This window comes from Periplaneta americana, chromosome 9, assembly GCF_040183065.1.
Source record: "Periplaneta americana isolate PAMFEO1 chromosome 9, P.americana_PAMFEO1_priV1, whole genome shotgun sequence".
In the NCBI taxonomy this organism is placed as follows: Eukaryota; Metazoa; Arthropoda; class Insecta; order Blattodea; family Blattidae; genus Periplaneta; species Periplaneta americana.
Genome location: NC_091125.1, coordinates 29,754,892 through 29,768,244, shown reverse-complemented (window position 1 = coordinate 29,768,244; position 13,353 = coordinate 29,754,892). Strand labels below are relative to the sequence as shown.

Genomic DNA, 13,353 nt, shown 5'->3' with positions numbered 1-13,353 from the left:
GTTTTGAAATGTTGGCAAATAAAGAAACAAATGTTACGGAGGTGATAAAAACAAAAGAAAGTAAAAAAAGATTAGAAGAAGTAATGTACTCTAATACAATTAAATAGGTATTAATTGACTTACTAAAATTCTATGTCACTAATGTTAGCTTCACCAAAACTTTTGATTGGAGCCGCCATTTGAAAGTTGATTATTATCTATGCGGGAAACAAATGACGATCGGAAAGCATGTTTCATAATACCGTAAATAATTTTCATTTTGAAATGTTGGCAAACAAACAAATGCTAGGAAAATGATAAAAACAAACAACTGCTAGGGAAGTGATAAAATTGTAGCGATAAACAGCCATGATTGGTTGAAACACGTCCTTTCGTACCGTTTTATTGGTCAAAAGTATTATGACGTAGTAAAAGTGTAATAGTCATTTTAAAAATGTATCGTTCAATAGTTTACAATGTTCTTATTATTGCGAGTTACGAATTATATTCTGGATTCTAAAGTTAGTGCCGTCTTCTCGTGCCAATCATCCAAAGCCTTCTGTCCAGTGCATCTTCAATGCTCAGACCTCTCTTATTCATTGTTTCCTTTACTTCTTCGTTCCATTTTCTCTTTGGTCTACCTCTCTCTCTTTTCTTCCCATAGCTGCCAAAGGTAAATTTCCTTTGATCATGTCCCCATTTTCATCAGATAATCGAACCACTTCAAACTTCTGTTTTCAATTCTGCTTAGCATTGTCTCTTCACCGTCCTTTCTACACCTAATTTCTTGTCCTTTTATAAGATCCAGTCTGAAAACTCCAGCACTACATCTCAAATAATCCATTTCAACAGCCAATATTCTCTCTCTACAGGGTGATTCAGGATCTCTGCGACAGACGTGGAAATCGATAGATCTCGCAATGAGGATCATTTTTCTTGGGGCAACCCATGTTCTGCGATGTCTCGTTTAGGAGCTACGCGACGTCAAAAAAAAAAAAAAAAAAAACAGATTTTAAGTGGCATTAACAACTATGAAATGAATTATTTTTCAAATATGTTTGCTGACAAGTTACAGGTGTTCAAAGTGTCTAGCTTAAATCTGATTACATTCATTACACCATCATAGCAGTGATTATCGGACTCTGTCGAAAAATACTGGTCTGCATCAAATTTGACTAAAAAGCAGCGAAAATTTGCACAGTCAGTTCCTCTCTAGTATCAATTCGAGATGTGTACACTTCACATGTCCCCAAAGAAAATAAAAGATTAGGGGCGTGTAGTCGGGTGATCACGCTGGCCACGCAACAGGTCCCTTTCTATTTATTCATCCCCGTAAATGTTGTCAGATGTGCTCGTACAACCAGGCTGAAGTGCGTTGGGACGTCATGTTGGAATCACATGTACCCGCACACAGTGAAGGGTACATCTTCCTTAAGCAGCGGAAGCGTGTTCCGAAGGGCGTTCCATTCAAATAGGGCAGCAAAATAATAGGACACTTGTAACTTGTCCGCAACGGTACTTGAAAAAATAAACTAATAATTCATTTCATAATTAGTTTTAAATGTCATAAAATCTGTATTTTTTTTTTTTCAGTGTCGCGTAGTTTCTAAACAAGGCATTCGAGAACATGGGTTGTTTCACGAACAATGATTCTAATTGCAAGATCTATCGATCCCCAGAGTTTGTCGCAGAGGTCCTGAATCACCCTGTGTAATATGAATTCATTACCCGTATTTTCCTTCCATATCTCAAGATAGGTTCAACTATATACATATATTTTTCTTTTTTGTCTTTCCAAATATGTTTATCGCAACATATTGAGTTTGAACATGATATTTTTCTACTCTATTCGACTCTGTTTTTAATTTCCTCTTGCCCAATTCCTTCTATGTTATTTGGGAGAAATTCAGACATGTAATGTATCTTTACCACCTGGTGAGAAAGGAACCGAATATGTTAAGACCGTAATAAAATTCAGTTCCTGTTAACTGTTTCTAATAACAAGTTACCGTTGCTTCTTCCGTTTAAAACAAACCTTAAGTAAGTTTACCCTCGTAAATATACCGAAGAAATCATAGCGATTACACATACACGAAAAAATAATCGACAGCATTCCCACCAGCTTTATGAAAATCATGTTTGTAGTAATTAAGTTCTCTTCAATCCACATCAATTTTCAAGGTCAATAACAGAGTAAGTCAATCTTAATGCTCGTCTTTAAAACTCCATCGCAAAGTCAGACGATTCGAAGGCTCACACATCTTCTCAAATACTTGTTGAGTGAGTGATCCCTTCATTCAAATGTTGTAAGAAGCCTCGGGGTCAGAAATCCAGAATATATAACGGAATGTTTCAATCTTCCTGGCCTTAACAAATAGCCGAAGGCATTGAGAATGTTATAACTTGCGTATCCTCTAAGCTGTTCCAAATTTTGAATACCAAAGAACTTGAGTACGTCATTATATCCCGCCTCTACATGTCATCATCTTGTTTGCCGGGTCAGCCCACTTGCTTTACGGCTTGATTAATTGCCACTCCTGCTAGGACGAACCTCTTTAATAACGCTTGGAATCTATACTAGGATAAACTGCTATTAAAATCTACAGAAGGATGAATTACATTAAATAAATTCCACTTACAAGTTAGACTTGGAATAAATTATATGCGGACATGCAGAAATAAGAAAGTCTTACAGAAAGTAATACACAACTTCAATCCCAGATGTCTGAAACATTATAAAAATGTCCATTAACTAAACTAAAGCGTTAGTCATTCGTAAAAAGAACATTATTTATGATACCAATTTCGAACTCCAGGGTTTTTGTAAATCTGGTGACCATTAGGAAACTTTTTGAGCATATATCCTACATTTGGAATGAAATAAAGATGACATGTCCATTAAAAATACCAGATTTTTATTTCACAATTTCCGGGGACAGATATCGGCATATGAGAAATTATTCTCAACATTTCCGTTGTTTTCCATTTCACTTATATTGTTTTTACACAATTTCATCACCCATATACAGCGTGTCCAGAAGGCTTTTAAAGGGTTAGGTATAGCTTACAGCAGTAAAATTTTTGGAAATATTCAACATTTTTTCCTCCATTACTGTATCTTGTACAATAATTAAAATTGGTATGTGTAAAACACTGTTCTTCTGCTATATGAAAAAAAATATTTTTACAATTTAAAAAAATTATTTATATATATATATTTTTTTTTCAAAATTAAAAATGATGACAGTTTACTGTGCAATGATGAAGTGTGTCCCTCATAACTCATAAACTTGTTAACTTTTTCATGTTCTCTGTCTTTTATTTTATTGCTGAAACTCATGTTTACAAGATCATGCTCTTTCAACTACATTCCTTAATCAATAATATATTTTTTTTTAATTTTGTGTTAGAAGAAAGTACTGATATTTGACCATTTTTTAAATGAATTTATATTTATCAGACAATCTATCAAAAGTAGAGAAGTGATCTTGCATCATATTGTAGATATGACATGCATAAATAAACACAAAAACTTTCATCGCAGAATGTTGGATAGTTTTTGAGTTATGTGGGAAAAGCTTCATCACTGCACAGTGAACTGAATTTTGGAAGAAAAAAAAAAAAAAGTATTTTTTTTTTATCATAAAAATATATTTTTTTTTTTCATATAGCAGTAGGAGAGTGTTTTACACATACTAATTTTCATTATTGTACAAGATACAGTAATGGAGGAAAAAAATGTTTATTCTTTCCAAAATTTTACTACTGTAACCTGTACCTAACCCCTTAAGATAGCAGCTGAACTGCTGGACTACCTATCGATAGGTTTGTAACCTGCCATAGGGAAATTCTACTTACATTCAAGTCTCCGAACGAACCTAGTAGGATTTTTACACAATAATCATTCTATTTACACACTAAAATTATTCATTCTATTTACCTACTATTTAAACTGTCTACTGGTATTTTTCAGAAGACAATTTTTTAAGCAGGTCTTCACTGGATCACAATTTTTCAACAAGTAGCTGTCAGGTTACGCTGAATTTGGTTAAGATAGCAAACAGTTTCCAAACACATTCTGGACTTTTGAATTGTTCACATCATGTTCATTGAAAAAGAGAAAAAGAACAAAAAACATTCTCCACTGAAGCATTATTTCCAAGCAGACACAGATACAGTCCAATAATGTACTGGAGTCGTGCATAGGGAATAATTTTCTCAGAGAAAAATTGAAAAATGTCACTCTATTTTGAGCAAAGAGCAGCATTTTCTTTATTCCACTTTAATATTTTCTCTGAAGTCACATATTTCTTCAAGCATTAAATTTCATCAAATGAATTATCTTCATTCAGGTCAAGTCCTTATATATTTCAAGAAAAGTAATGGACTGTCTCTTCAAATTTTTCAGAATATTTTAGCAATATACATTCCATACTCCACAGATATATTGTGAATTAATAACCCAGGAACTGAAATGTAAGGGGAAACGGAATGCCCTATCTTCGCAATGTTAAATTACGGGTTTTTAAGATAACATTTTCTCAGAAACTAAACAAGATAGAAATATGAAACTTTGACTTGTTATTAACACAACCTTCCCATTAGACTCAACACTTTTTCTTCTGAATTGCAATTATATTGTATAAGACAATTTTTATTCACTGCACCAATTATTTATTATTATCAATTTTTCAGTATATATATCACCTTATAAAATTCTTAAAACTTACCCATTTTTTAAATAAAAGTTCCAGCTTGTGTAAAACCATTGAAATAATAAGTCCTAAAAGTTTCAGTTGATAAAAATAATTCTAAGCTGAGAAAATGTTCTTTATGTATTGAAAAAACAAACTTAAGAGAATCGATCTCCAAAGATGAAATATCAAAATAAGCCTGCACCATAGCTGGGGTCATCAGGATCTTCATTTTCCAACACCAACTTTCTTTTACCACCTTTTCTTGTTGCATGGCTTCTGTGGTGATATTTTGTAGTTTGTTGTCTGCATTTCTTAATCGCTCCTTGTCTATTCACTTCATCGCCTCAACAGTGTTACATCCAGCACCCAGCCATAATACTTGTAGCACTAGACACTTTGAGACATTTTGTTGATTAAATGGACTTATGGCATCAAATATAAATGTGATTTTGGGGAGGCGACTCCAGATTACATTATGAACACTTTCATTAGGATTTTGTGTCCGGCCATGCAAACATTTTTTTCAGAAGATCAGGCTGTGCCAAATCCCTGAAAATTGGCTTTATTTCATCCATTATAGCAGGTGGCAGATTATTGGGCTGATCATATTTTTCCCCAGTAATCTTTATTTTATTGTACTTACACCAACTGTCTGCACCAGACAGGCACAAACCATGGTTAGTGTTTTCATTTGTTGATAGTGTGTGGAAATAAATGGCACATACAGACCTTTGCATATTTTCCACATTATCAACATTCTGTCTTATTGCAAGGCCAAAGTAACTTTGCAATCTATCAATGGCATTATCTGTTAGTCTATTTTTACCATGATAGACTTACCATCATCAGGAATCTTCCCCTTCATTGATATTTTCAGTCTTCTCAGCCAGGACGCCATTCCTTTTTGGACGTGACCTATACATTTCAGTTTATTAACTCATTACCACATCCCTATAAGGATCCATTTTCACAACTTCATTGTAAGCTTTGGAGTCACCATCCCCTAAATAACCTACATACCGTACATTATGCCACTTCTCAGAACGCTGGAAAATTTTTTTCACACCAGCTACATCCATGCCCCCCACTAGGACCATAGTAATTGGCTTTACAATTTTTTTCATGATTCAGTTTCATTTTGTCTGGACACACACAATGTTTAGGCATTATGGAACATTCAGTCACTTTCCCTGTGTCTGTCTATACTGGTTACTGTCACAACGCCATTGTTTGACACATGGTCTCGCTTTTGCCACATGCCATCAAAAGCTGCACCAATGCCTCTTACACCATCATTTTCCAGAACAGCTTCCTCTGTGGGTTCTTTAATGGATTCTAAAGCTATATCTTCTGCAGCAGATCCTATTATATTATTATATGAATCAAATTTTGAAGAAGGAGTAAGCAGATTCATAATGCCACATAACATATTCCCAGCAGCTTTATCCCTTCTAACGGACCTAAGACCATATACCAATCTAATGTTGACATTACAGAAGTTTTTGTTCTCACTATTTACAGTATTAGATGACTAAAACTTACTTCATTCTCACATGACCTACAAACTAATTCTAATGCTACAGCAAGTCCTACAAATGACAACACTATAAGCAATCAAATTGAAATAACATCACGGCGACACCTAGTACAAAAACCTATAACTAACAAATAAAAGTCGCTAAAAATCACTAACATTTAACTCTAAAATAAAAAAGCTGGCGATACTTACTGTACTACATTCAACCAGGTGCCCGTCTTCCATGAATTTACCGTTTTTTCAATACCAAGTCCATGCCACGTGTAGCACAATGTTTACATAATACGTTATTTGCAAATATATTTGAAAGAATAGACAAATCTATGACCTTGCACTGTTCACTACTTTATCTACTTCATACTTATTCGAGAACTTTTCAGTTTACTCTCAGAAGAATTATTAGTAGGCATAGGTCTACTACGGTACTAGGTGTTGCATCACTGTTGAGGTTAGAATTACATGGAATTGAATTTACTGCAACGCTATCATTGTTCACTTTTCCTTTACTTTTATTCCAAAGCACACACTTCTTAGTTAATCTATTATTATAACGAGGCATTTTCAGTAGCAAAACAAACTATATTATCACTCAAATAAATTGCAATTTACTTGGAGGGAAACGTCACATGTACACACAAAAACTCGCATATAAACATGAAACCAATTAAGGAACAACTGGATAATACCCACGGCAGAGCAATGTCGATAGTCGACGTTACTCGCTGGCCACTAGTCACCAGGGCGTACCGAGCCGTGCCAAACAAACACAATCGAAATGGTGATAGTAAAATTCGCGACTATATTCTTAAATAATTCACTGCATTAGTCAAGTGCAAGACTTCTGGCTTCTGTTGCATTCAAACAATTATAAAATACGATAATTTGGTCCAGGGAGCATCCGTTTTTGATGCAAAGATAATTTGTTTGGCTTGTTTCTTAAATAAAATTACGAAATGGCGTTCCTGTGCTTAACATTTAATAAAAAAAGAAATATAGCAAAACTGTTTTGTCTCGAGACTCTCATCTAAGTCACGTAATAGGTCACGTAATCTACTTCAATATATTTGCGCAAATATATCTTGTAGCTAACAGTGGTGCTATCTCTCAGTAATGTTCAGAACGAAGGAGGTAGAGAGAGAGAAAAGAAACAAATTTCTCCCTCCAACGACGCCACACACCAACGTTGTGTTCTTATGTTGGCAAGATTGTGTATTTACTTAAATTTAGTGCTAAACGTAACGGCACGGTTCAAAGATACCGTGGGAATTCTCCAGTTTAGCGCAAATTGAATTCCAGAATTCGCTTGCATCAAGCCAACAGGATAGCCAACTGATAAAATAGTTTTCCTTGGCTTATGATTTCCCATCAAGGGCTGCAAATTTGATACAGAACTGAAGAAGGAACAGTGAAAGTTTGACAGCTAAGTCACGCTGAGTCATACGCCATATTGATTTAAATGGAACGTCAATGTCAATGCAGGCATTTAGATAACATTTAAAATAATACACTTCCAGTCAAGATATCAAGATAATTCAAACGCCATATTAAACATAAAATTTTGGAGATTAATATAAATATAAAATTTAAAAACTGTTTTTTTACCCCGAAATCGATTCCGTTCCCCCCATTTAATAACAGTTTCATAAAACTCACAAGATAGATTGGCATTTTTGTTGTGGAATAAGAACCACTTCTTCTAAAGGTATCAACAGTTGCTTAATTGATACAGTAATGGAATAATGTTCTGTTCTTTCTTGGAGTTCTGTTTCTTTATTAACCTTGACATTAATGTATTGACACTAATAATCCGGGAATATCTGGGTAAAAATTATGAAATCCAGGGACAGTCCGAAGATGAATTTCATCCGGGTATAAAAAGCAAAATTCGGGGACTGTCTCCGGGAAACGGGGACGACTGGTAATCTTAATTTTAGGCGACTTCAACAGGTTGCACTTTGGAGGAAAAGACTAGATAGATATTCTTTCAGTTAATTTATTATAGTGGCATAATCCAATTGGAACTCCCCCCCTCTCACAATATTTCTCACATTAAACACGTTGCTTGATCGATCCTTAATAAAAACTATAAAACTAATACCGATCTCAGTACCGAATTTCCAATGATGAAAAAGAAACCATTATATATTAACCTAGAAATTTACTTTAGAAAATGGAGAAGGTCTAATTCCAACGAATGACAAAGAATAAATGGCGGAGATGACCCCAGGTTGAAGCGATATAGGCTACCGATTCTCTCTACCATTAGTATGAAGAAAGCATAATTGTGAGGCGTTTATTTTCAAATTAATATAAAATCAACTTTTAAGTAAACGTTATATTCCTAAGTATTTATATGCATTCATTACGCAATTTGCCTTTTTATAGTCTGGGTACGAAAGAACTAGAACATTCAAAGAAATCTAGAGTGTGTTCACACAATTCACTTCATTGGATAATGAGTTTGCGAGATATCAGTAATGTTCCTTTTTTAAAATTATAGAACGAAGTGGAAGTAAACGTATTAATAATAATGTAGAACCTGCTAATACTAGGATACCAGTGTAAGTGTTGATGCATCTGCTATTGCAGGTGATGACATTCATACTACAAGGCCATATAAGTAATGACATGGGAAATGGCGAAGGGACAAATTCAAATATCAAGCATTCTACAGAATCAGTGATGGCAAAGCTCTCTAGCTCACACCAGGATCTTAGGATCTTGTTAAAAACATCGGCAACATTTATTTGATATAAGTGAATTTTGCTGTATTTAGCTAAGCAAAATATAATGAATGTTTATTTTTCATTATATTGTTCAGTTGCTCGTTCAAGACTCTTATCTACAGGCCTACAATTGTGAAGATGAAATGTTGATAAAATTAATTTTCAATAAAAAGTTGAAGATTCGAAATCATCTTTTGCACTTTTGTTTCGAAAATATAATGGAAATTGACAATCATGCTTGTGGGGTAAATTATATTTGTATCTTGAGAGTTTGAATAGTTTTCTATAATTGACAGAAAACAATATTGGAGAATTAGATACATTTGAAAAAGGTGAGAATGATATAGTCAAAAGCCACACTTTTAACAAATTTTTTATGCTAGTTCATTTCTTACACATATGGGGAACCTACTAGTAAAATATTATAAAAATTACTCAACAAATGACGTAAGTATACGCCGAAGAAATTATGATACAATACCTAATAACATTCGACTCTAAACCTATAATACGCTCTCCTCTAAAATTTTGTCTGTCTGGCTTAGGAACTTTATCATTCTCACCTCTTCATATTATTTCCACTTTCGAGGACAAAGTTAAGTGAAATAAGTCATTATCCTACAGTAGGCAAGTCTCCTGGGAAGATTAAGCTACCTGTTTGATCCCCTACAGAAACACATTTCTAACAACTAAACCACTAAAATCTTAGAACTGAACAGAATTCAAGAAGGAAAACTATGAAAGATTAAAATATCATTTCATTCATTTAATGTTCTGTACAAGGGCAAGTCTTTCACTGCAAACCCAGCATTCTCCAATCTTTTCTATTTTCTGCTTTCCTCTTTCTCTCCTCATATGATTCAGATATCTTAATGTCGTCTATCATCTGATATTTTCTTATGCACCGAACTCTTCTCCCGTTCACCATTCCTTCCAGTGCATCCTTCAGTAGACAGTTTCTTCTCAGCCAGTGACCCAACCAATTCCTTTTCCTCTTCCTGATCAGTTTCAGCATCATTCTTTCTTCACCCACTCTTTCCAACACAGCTTCATTTCTTATTCCGTCTGTCCGCCTTACACATTCCATTCTTCTCCATATTCAGATTTCAAATGCTTCTAGTCGCTTCTCTTCACTTCGTCGTAATGTCCATTTTTCTGACCCATACAATGCTACACTTCATACAAAGCACTTCACTGGTCTCTTCTTTATTTCTTTCACCAGAGGTCTGCAAAAGATGCTCCTTTTTCTATTAAACGCTTCCTTGCCGATTGCTATCCTCCTTTTGATTTCCTGGCAGCAGTTCATGTTACAGCTTATAGTACACTCCAAGTATTTCAAGTTGTCCACTTGCTCTACTGCCTCATTTAGAATTCGCAAGTGACCTTCCTTATTTTTCTTTGTCTTATATTATTTATCTTCATCCCATACTGCTTACAGCTGATATTTTAGCTTCTGTAGCATATCCTTTAGTATCATCTCCTCTTCTGCTAACAATGCCATCTCATCAGCAAATCTTATGCACTTTATTCTTCTTCCTCCTACTATCACTCCTCCCATGTTCTGAAAACAGTTCTTCACTAAATCCTTCAAGTAGATGTTGAACAAGGTAGGTGGTAAAGGGCATCCTTGACGTATTTCTTTCCCTATTTCACTTCCTTCTGACATTTCTTTTCCTATCCTGGCTTTGACTCATTGTTTCGTATAAAGATTACTGAATAGCGTTCTCGCTTTCCAATCCATACCTATTTTGTTTAGGATCCCCATCAGCTGATTAAAATATATTATTTATTCTCAGGCAGGGCAAATAAAAAAAAACTGAAAACAATATGTGGTACATGTAAAACCAGATTATATGTCATAATACTAACATATTGTACTCTTTTTCTTTGCAATTTCAATTTATAAACATTTAATTTTATTAACGTCAATGTCGAATATGCGTTAAATTGCGATCCAAGCATTGTTTCATAAAACCAACGCGGTCTTTCTTTTGTCTCTACATCCAGACGGCTCCATTCTTTCTGGATTTACAAACAAAAGTGTCTTCGCATTTCCGGCCGCTTGCATGCGTATAATTTTTTTCTAGAACTACTTTATGAGACGTAACATATGTAATGTTTTCTGCTCTTTCTCCCAGACCAACATCTCACTCACTCAAATTACTTCTTGCTTTATTTCAGAACGCTATTAGGGTCGGCAAGAACAGAAACAAAGGTAAGGTCTTAATTCAAGTAAATACTTCTCGTCATATTAAATTATTTTATGACGTATGCTATTTAGAATGGCTATTATATGTTGCAACGTTAATGATTGTGAATAGGAACAATTCTTCTTCATATATATTTTATAATACTGTACAGAAATTTGACTCCTCTTCTACTTCTGATACATTTTCTCCTTTCAGTTATTCTGCCATTGCGGCCCGTTATGGTTTCGATTTGTTATCCCATTTCTTATTGGACGTATCACAGTTCATCTTCCATCACACAAAATTTCGTTTAAGTTGGTATGTTGAGAACCCCTTCAAGAAAACATTCAGATTCAATCCTTCTTACATGAAATCTCAAACTTCAAGTTATAATTCTTGCCAATGTTTAACTTACTTTTAACTCCTAGTATATTCAATTCCTAAATCTTATTCCAAGTGTCGCATATCATGAAATATGTTGCCTTCTAAAAGATTCCATGACAAGGAAATATCTAAAAAATATATATGAAATGTTTTTTTTATTCAATGTAGTGGCACTTGACTACAGTCATTGGCCGTACAATGGCGATAAAAACTAAAAGGAAAGAAAACGAAATAAAGTGAACAATGTGCAAGTGAAATTATGAAGGAGAGGATGTCAGCACTGCTGCAATGTATGAAATGTTAGTATGTCTATAACAACGGCAGAGTACTTAGTATTTTTTGCATCTTTGGTCATTTGATAATTTTGGTAAACATGAATACGATTGAAATTTCTTCAATAACAAAATTCAAACAAGAGGTAAATACACTAACTCAGCCTAAGAAAGATTTCTTGTAAAGTCTTTATTTTACATCATAATCACTATATGTGTTAATATTATCATTTTGTAGAAATTATATGGTTTACTGAAATAGAATCCAAAATTAGAGAAGAAAAGATAAGACAAACTCAAATATAGTTTTTATTTTTTAAGAAAACAGAAGAAGAAAATGGTCACGGATAGTTAGCAAAGGAGATTGTGGAAGAAACTAGAATAACTGAAGTGAACTTTTTTGTGTAGGACTGTATACAGGTTGAAAATAAAATAGTCTTGCAGATTTTCGGAGCGAATAGCTCATGTTGTATGTCACAAAAAACTATAATATATCGATGGAAAGTTAATAGCTAAAAAAAACGTTTTTCTCAAATGATTAACACCCTATTGTTCGGTAACTATTGCGAGTAGGATCGTGATATTTGTCTATATCGATAGGAAAACTAATAAAGAATAATTTATCCCCGTGACGTATTTCAATAGTGTGGACGGTTTTCGTGTAAATTTAATTTTAAAAACCTCTAATTTCAAGCCACTGCACTATGCGAGTTGGTTGCAACATAGCGCCAGGGAACAACTCAGCTAGCGAGACACACCGAGTTCGTTGACCTCTTACACCTGTATCACGAGAAGAGTGTATTAGCGGTGATGTTGCCGAACTGCTGAAACTTCAAACTTAATTTTTTAATCAACCGTGCATTTAATCACAAAACGTAATATAGGTTATCTGTTCATTTAAGTATACCCTATCGTCCCTTTCAATCTCAAAATTATTTCACTTCCACTCTATATAAGTAATATGCAAGAAACACAATTTAAATGTTGTACCTTGAAGAGTTTAAAAAATTCAAAATACGATACTTCATATAACGAAATTTACAATCTAATTCACGTGTAATTTAATTAAAACTAAATCATATTTTCGCATTGTAAGAAGTGGTAAGATTGTCGCTTCTTCGTTGTTATAATTCACTACGTGACACGATTTAAGCTATCTCTAAAAATATGAAGATTTTCGTTCCTCAGGGATTCTGATGTTTCATATATTAATTCATTTGTTGTTTATTCATTTATGTTAAAATTATCTAACCATCTTCGTCTGTATTTATTTTATTTGGTTATTTTACGACGCTGTATCAACATCTAGGTTATTTAGCGTCTGAATGAAATGAAGGTGATAATACCGGTGAAATGAGTCCGGGGTCCAGCACCGAAAGTTACCCAGCATTTGCTCGTATTTGGTTGAGGGAAAACCCCGGAAAAAACCTCAACCAGGTAACATGCCCCGACCGGGATTCGAACCCGGGCCACCTGGTTTCGCGGCCAGACGTGCTGACCGTTACTCCACAGGTGGGGACTCTTCGTCTGTACATTTCATGACCAGGAAGAAAATCGTTATTCATGGAA

The 13,353-nt window shown here is 34.3% G+C and overlaps 1 protein-coding gene across 2 annotated transcripts in view; it reads left to right on the top strand.

The window, feature by feature from the left end:
- LOC138705827 (toll-like receptor Tollo) overlaps positions 1–13,353 on the top strand; it is a 502,484-nt gene that overhangs the window by 161,867 nt on the left and 327,264 nt on the right. The window contains exon 2 of one of the 2 annotated variants that reach the window (XM_069834494.1): positions 11,121–11,154. The exons of the other annotated variant lie outside the window; for it this stretch is intronic. The gene's annotated coding sequence lies outside the window, so the exon portion shown is untranslated. The remainder of the gene's footprint in view (positions 1–11,120; positions 11,155–13,353) is intronic. 2 annotated transcript variants of the gene reach the window in all.